This window comes from Nicotiana tomentosiformis, chromosome 5 (genome assembly GCF_000390325.3).
Source record: "Nicotiana tomentosiformis chromosome 5, ASM39032v3, whole genome shotgun sequence".
Taxonomy (NCBI): domain Eukaryota; kingdom Viridiplantae; phylum Streptophyta; class Magnoliopsida; order Solanales; family Solanaceae; genus Nicotiana; species Nicotiana tomentosiformis.
In genome coordinates, this window is record NC_090816.1 from 138,330,321 (window position 1) to 138,338,569 (window position 8,249).

The window sequence follows — 8,249 nt, forward strand, 5'->3', positions numbered from 1 at the left end:
ATAATTCTGTAATTTATTTCACTCATTGGACTTGTAATAATGTTATAATAACAATTGGAAAAAGGGGTTTATTTTAATATTTGCATGAAACGGGTAGAAATCCTGCCTATAGGTGTTTACTTTGCTCGAACATATTCTGCTATTGTGTGTTAGATAACCTGCCTATAGGTATTTAATTCGTTTAACATATTCTATTTCTGCATGCTAGATGTCATGCCTATAGAACATAAAATGACCAATGTCTCAATGTGCATTATAGCATATTCATTAGGTGTTACGACCATAGGGTTCTGTTAATTTATGTTCTACCAAATATGCATTTTAGAAATCATGCCTATAGGGTTTAATTGGTTAATGTGTTGTTGTTATAATTGCTCATTTAGGAAACATGCCTATAGAAGCTAAAATCAGTTTCAATCGCTAAATGTAGAAATGTTGCTTTAAGTGCTAAAATTGAACTTTCAACACTGTTTCATTGCTTAACTCTGCCGCTATTAGAAAGTATGCCTATAGGATCAAACTGGGTAATTCTGAATATTCCCTGTTATTATCACTGCCAATTAGTGCGTAAATCATCTAGATAGCATGTCTATAGGTTTAATCGCTTATAACCTGTAATTAGTAGGCAACTGTGCAGTCACTTAGAAAGTATACTTTTTATACAAAACTGCCTGCACGTTCAAAATCCAGGTCATATAGAAACCATGTCTATAGGGCTAATGGCTTTAATTTGCCTCAATCCTGAAATTGTCTAACGCTTAATGTAGAAATTTGTTCGCGTGCATTTGTTGTCTAAGTATGGAGGCTAACTTGAGCTCCTTAAATGCTTTTACATGAAGTCCAACTTGTTTTGTATGTCGCCTAGTTTTATCATTTCTGAGCAGCCTAAGCTAAGTCTAGAAACCATCCAAAATAGAGGTCCAAATGCCCCATAGGCCATAGGCATGGGACGGGTAGTGCACGCATAGGGCACGATTTAGAATCAACTAGTGCGCTTTAGGTAAAAACTTAAAGATAGTAATCGGGTAGCAGGAGATGATAGTTTGTGCCTTCTGAATAATACGAGTAACACCCCACCTCGAGGGAGTTACGAAGTATTATTTATGTTGCATGGGGTGATCCTTTAGGCTTAAAAATATAGGACCCCCATCTTGTTTGTAAGCCAATTATCTGTGTTTACTCAAGGACTTTCTAATAATGATTTTTTTTCTTATTTTTCTCTAACTATTTGAACAATTCATACAAATTAAGTCCGGTCGGGGCCCACAGTTGTGGACCTCGAAGAGTGCCTAACACCTTCTCTTCGAGGTAATTTGAGCCCTTACCCGATCTTTGGTGACGCAAACTGGTTAACTAGAGTTATTTGCAAATAGGTGCCCTAACACACCTCAAACGCATTATGTGGCGACTCTCTCTTTTAACACCTTCCTTTAAAAGAGTTGCCACGTGTCGAAACCTGATTTCACGAGAAAGAGGGGCGCGGCAGCATGACGACTCTACTGGGGATATTTTAGGCTCATACCATAGCAAACTTGGTCTATATGAATTAGTCTTATTTGATGAATGTGTTTCCTTGTTCTTTATCATTACATGAACATCCCGCTTCCATTTTCCCTTTTTATGGCCACATGCACACCATTTCCCTTATTTCCCTCTATTTTGAATTTGTATTAATATGCAAATCTTTGCTTAATTTGGCTACAACGTGCGTTATCCTTTATTTTCTAGTCATATTCACTTGCTCCGAATCATTTTTAAATTTGCTACATCATGTCTCTCCCTACCCCCTTGCTTGCTTTATTACAATTCTTTCATATTACACGAACTAACTTCTTCCTTGTTTTTCTTTCTTTTTATGTCGTTACGTTTCATTTAATACTGCATTTACCGTCTTTATCATGCAAAATACTTGACAACGTATTGTTTTATCTTTGCATAAAGAATGCTCCATATTATATTCCACTCGTGCGTAATTAATACCATAGCGGCGCTTGATGAGTGTACGCGCTCTTCCTAAATCACCCTTTTAAAGTTGGAAAGGCTTATTTGCGGTAAAACTAGTCGATCAGTGGTGCAATCGACGGTTCCGTGCCTTCCCCTCTCAAGTTGTCCACTTGAGGGTACCGGTCTAGACTCTTCTAGACACCCCACTCTAATATTAACTGTACATGCATAATGTCTAAACCTAGTATGGGTTAGAACGCTATCCGCGTAATAACTCTCTAAGGCAAGCCTTGTCCAAAGCCCGCCGGGATTTCCTTAAATCCCAATGGATACAATCATGATATGTGCATTATTTGGAGAAAACATGCCGATATGATAATCATTAATGTGTAAATAGTCGAATCCGGAGGGGGAAAGGGCTAACTTTATTTGTTTTGCAGAAATGAGACACAAAGTCCCCAGGTTCGGCATGGTTCGAAGTATCCCACCTTTGTTTCTAGATTAGTGGGAAAATCTCTCCTCAAGTGACAAAAACCATGTGAAAGAGTTCTCGGGAATTTACTTTCTTTGTTAGATATTCAACCGAACAATGTGTTAATTGGGGCTGCCACCATGTTCTGGGATGAGAAGAGGGCCGTCTTCCATTTTGGTGATATAGAATTGACTCCCCTTCTAGAAGAAATAGGAGGCTTTGCTGGTCTCCCATGGGATAGCCCTGGCTTGTTGGTACCGAAAAACCGTACTTCTCGAGCTTTCCTAAAATTGATGGGTTTCAGGAAAAATGATGAGCTAGTCTGTCTGAAGAAATCTTACATACCATTCGACTTCCTTTACGAGCGTTATGTTCACAGCAAGTCATATCGTCTTTACCATGATAAATTTGCCATCACTTCCTTGGGTTGGACTCATTGCCAGGTTTTTGTATTCATTGTCTGTTTTCTGGGAATGTTGATATTCCCGATACAAGGAAAAAGGATCCACACTCGCCTAGCTATGGTCGCTAAGACCCTAATGGAAGGAATTGAGGGGCAAACTTACACTGTTGTCCCAATGATTATGGCTGAGATGTACCGAGCCTTAGACCGTTGCAAAAAGGGATATATGCATTTCAAGGGGTGCAATCTGTTGCTGCAAAAATGGTTGTTGGAACACCTTCAGAGAGGAAAATACCATCAAGAATTTTCGCGAAGACCATGGAATGATCACATAGCTTATCACCATCCGAAGAGAATGACTTTTATCATAGACAAGTTTGCACAACCGGAGAAATACTGTGAGTTGGGTACATTTCTTTAGCAATTTGACTGATGACAAGGTATATTGGATGTTCGAGCGGTTCCCTAGCGGGATAATGCCTTGAGCAGCTTCACATTATGTATATCGACCTGCGCGTATGGCTAGATTCAGTTGTCGGATGATTCAGAGTCGAATTGGAAGAAGGATTCTAGTTTTGGAAGCTTAAGCGGTGAGGATTTGACCAAAATTTGACTTTTTGTGTAAACGGCTCCGGAATGAGTTATGGATGATGTCAGAAGCTTCATATGGTGATTTTGGGCTTAGGAGCACGTTCGCGGTGTGTTTTGGAGGCCCGTAGTAGATTTAGGCTTGAATTGGCGAAAGTTAGATTTTTGGCGATTTCGGTCGGCAATGAAAATTTTGATATCGAGCCCGGAATGGAATTTCGGAAGTGGTTGTAGTTTCGTATTGTCATTTTTGACCTGTGTGTGAAATTTGAAGTCATTCGGACTAGATTTGATGTGGTTCGGCGTCATTTGTAGAATTTGGAAAATTCTAAATTCTTAGGCTTGAATCCGTGCTTAATTCATGATTTTGGTGTTGTTCGATGTGGTTTGAAGGCTCAACTAAGTTTTTATGGTGTTTTAGGATTGGTTGATATGTTTGGTTGAGGTCCCGGGGGCCTCGGGTGTGTTTCGGATGCTTAACGGAATGAAATTTGTAATTAGGAAAATATGGTGCCTTTGCTGGTTCTGGTGTTTCGCACCTGCGGAAGGGAGGCCGCAGGTGCGGAGGGAGTGCGCAGATGTGGAACTGGTGGGGCTGTGATAGAGCGTAGGTGCGAAAGTTTGACCGCATGTGCGGACTCGCACGTGCGGAGATGGAAGCACAAATGCGAGAATTGAGAGTTAGCCTGGGGTCGCAGGTGCGAGGAGGTTCCGCATCTGCGATGCCCGCAGATGCGCAGAAGGCTCGCAGGTGCAGAGACTATGGGAGTTAGTGACTTCCGCAGGTGCGACTGGTTAGACCGCAGGTGCGGTAGGCGCAAGTGCGAGAAATGGTCGTAGGTGAGAGGATCGCTGGGCAGAAAAGGGGTTGGAATCGAGGGTTAGTTCATTTTCACTCCATTTTTGATTTTGAGCTCGGGAGAAGGAGATTCTTTGAGGGATTTTCAGAGGAATCTTGTGGGTAACGATTTCTTACACGAATTTGGTTTTATTGCATTAATCTATTGTAGTTTTCCTCATTTAATCAAGGTAATTGGGTGGGAAACGTAAGAAATGGGGGGGAAAAGTTCCCAAATCGAAATTCTGAGTTTTGATCGAGTTCTAGGCATCGGATTTAGATGATTTTTGTACGATTGGTTTTGTGAGTGAATGGGTGTTCTAAATTAGTAACTTTTACCCGATTCCGAGTCGTGGGCCCAGGGAGACGTTTTGGGCGTTTTTCCTATTTTCTTGCCTTAGCTTCGAATTCATTAGCTAAAGTAGTTACTTGTAGTATTATTTACATTATGCAATTGATTTGATTAGATTTGGGCCATTCGGAGTTGGATACTCGTGGAAAGAGCGTGGTTTCGGATTGAGTCGAGCGATTCGAGGTATGTATCTTGCCTAACCTTGTGGGGGGGAACTACCCCTTAGGATTTGAGTCATCTATATTGATTGTAGTCTGTGTACGCGAGGTGACGAGTGCGTGCTCTGACCTTTTTGTGGAAAGTTGGCCTTTTAGGCTTCTTATGTCCTTATATTCACCGTGTGTGATGTTGTTCTTGATACGCTTGAATTCCTATTTGCTAGTTTCACCTCTACATGCTTTGATTAGAGATAATTGCTTTAGGATTCACTCTTACTGTCTATTTGACCCTTATTCGACTTAACCAAAGATTTTACCTCTTCTATCGTCGTGCTATATTTTTCATAACTGCTTATCTTTAATTGAAACCATTATTTTATCATCCTATAATTGTTTAGCCTTAATTGGAGTTATGATTATCTTCTGCTGCTTATCCTTACTTGAATTGTTGAATATTCCTCGTAATTGCTCAACCTCAAAAGGAGTTTAGATAACCTATATCTTAGTTGACTTGCCATTATTTGAAACTATTTGACTCGTGTTGGCTTCTTATTGTTGACTTGAATATTGTGGAATCGTTGCTATATTTTGTTTTGTTTTCCCTTGTTAAGTTGTTCTCCTTGTGCCTAGCATTCTTTACTGTGATTATTCCTTGTGAATGAGTTCTACCGTTCTTATGATTTAAGTTCTTGAGTTTATTTGCTCGTCGTGCTTTGCATCTCTGTCATTGTTGCTTTTGTACTTGTTGTGGTGATGTACGAGATTTCTGTCGTGTTATAGTTGTTATCTTTGTTGTTTGCGCTGCATATTTAAATTGGGACTACAAACGTATTCCGGGAGATCCCCTTGTCTTGTATATTTACTTTGGGACTACGGACGTATTTCGGGAGATCCCCAGCACTGCATATTTATTTTGGGACTACGGACGTATTCCGGGAGATCCCCCGGCACTGCATATTTATGTTGGGACTACGGACATATTCCGGGAGATCCCCCAGCACAGCACTGCATATTTATTTTTGGACTACAGACGTATTCCGGGAGATCCCTCCCCCCCCCCCCCCCCACCTTACTGCATAATTAATTCGGGACTACGGGACGATATCCCGGTAGATTTCCTTGTGGTTATATCTGTGTTCGGAGCTGCTAATCTTCCATGCTTAGGTGTCACAGGGTGACTTATACTCGAAGGATATTACTTGAAAAGTTTATATTTGAAAAGTATTTATCTTGAAGGAACTATGTTTGAAGGATATTTATTTGAAAAGGTTATACTTGAAAAGTATTTATCTTGAAAGAACTATATTTGAAGGCTAATTATTTGAAAAGTTTATATTTGAAAGGTTTTTATCTTGAAAGAACTATGTTTGAAAGATATTTATTTGAAGGAAGTATATTTCAAAAATAATTTCTTATTGGAAAGGATTATATTTTAAAGACCTCAATTTAAAAACTTACGGGTGAAAGTTTACAATTGAAGGATTTGACTAATTTATTGGGGATTTGTTGGCTGAGACCTGATGTGAAAACTATTGCAGTTGCTGGGTTACTACTTGCCTTTACTGTATTGTGATTTTCGAATTTGGGTTGTGTTTTCGTTCATTCTTCTGTGTCTTATACTGGTGTTCCGTTGTTACTTGTTGTTTTTCCTTCCTTATTGCAGTTGTTATGTCGTTAGCCATATCGCGAGGTCCTTAGATAGATGTCATGTTCTGTCATCCCTATACTTATGCTTGTTCAATTTATTAGACCAGTGCGTGTCTTGACTAGTCCTCGTCACTACTTCACCGAGGTTAGTCTTGATACTTACTGGGCACCGCTGTGGTGTGCTCATCCTACACTTCTGCACATTTTGTGCAGATCCAGGTATCGATCGTTAGTAGTTGTGTGGATCCTTGCTGAGGAGACTCAAGGTAAACCTACCACTGCGTTCGCAGGCTTCGGAGTCACCTTCCTATTTTATATTTTAACCGTTTTTACTTACTTCCGAACAGTTGTATTTAGAAGTTATAGTAAACTCTGTAGAGCTTATGACTTGTACTACCGGTTTTGGGAAATTATAAATTTTGTAAAGATTTCTATATCGAGACTGTTAGATTTCTTTTGTTATTGTTGTTACTCAGTAAATGTTAGGCTTACCTAGTCCCTAAGACTAGGTGCCATCACGATACCCAACGGAGGAGAAATTGGGTCGTGACAGAATTCATCATCAGGTCAAGAGATGTTCCTCATCTAGTGCTAATCGGATTAAGGGGAATCTATCCTTATGCTCCTATCAAAGTCATGAGGCAAGTTGGGAGAAAACAGGTTATACCACGAGTTTCCAAAATGGTTCATTACAAAGCAGACTTCCAAGGGAATGCCATTCCATTCAAGTTCGAGGCACAGCACATGTGGCATCAAAAGATTATTGTGGAGAAAGATACCATCGAGCAAGACAGGTATCATGACGGCCATGCGTACTTCTACCCATCATGGTTGGTCGATGACATAGTAGGAGAGGTCAAGCCAGGGGTTGATTTGAGAAATAGGGTCATAGACAACGCTGCTGAAGCACAAGTCAAATACTTCATCAAGAACATGGCGGAAGAACTTAAGAAGCTTACAAGTCGAGTCCAAGGTGTTGAAGGTGGTAAATGCATCGAAGGTTTGAACTATGAGGATTTATGTATTCAACCGGACGTAGAACTGCCAGAGGGTTACAAACCTCCTAAGTTCGAAATATTCGACGGGACAGGTATTCCAAAGGTACATCTAAGGACGTATTGCGACAAGCTCGTAGGGTTTGGTAAAGATGAAAGAATCCGCATGAAGCTGTTCATGAGGAGCCTCACTGGAGACACCCTATCCCGGTACTGTCGCGCCCCTTTTTCTCGCGAAAGCGGGTTTCGATGTGTGGCAATTCTTTTAATACGATATTAAAAGAGAAAAGCCACCACCTAACGATTTTAGGGTGCGTTAGGGCACCTATTTGAAGATATCTCTAATTTAACTAGTCTGTGTTACCAAAGATCGGGTAAGGGTTCAAATTACCTCGAAGAGAAGGTGTTAGGCACTCTTCGAGGTCCACAATTGTGGTTCCCGGCCGAATTTTAAACTATGCGGGATTATTTATTAGACTAAGTGATTGATCGTACCAATTGAATAATAATTAAAAATGAACAACTGGTTAAACATACACATTAATTACTAATCATACTAAGTGACAAAGAAAGTAAAACAAACAATTTGAATTATAACAAAGAAGGAAACAGTTTCAAGGACCTTAGGCAGCAATACTTATAAGTTATAAATAATAGGAATCACAAGGAACAAAGAAGTAAAGCTACTATTTGAAGGTAGGTAAAACCTCTTCTATTATGTAATGACTGTTACATAAATTACCATTGGAAACATACTAAAATAAATAAAATTAAATCCAGCTATCCCCATAAATAAAATATATAAGGATGATCAGTTAAATAGTTAAAGGGGACCTAACTTTTTACGCTTAA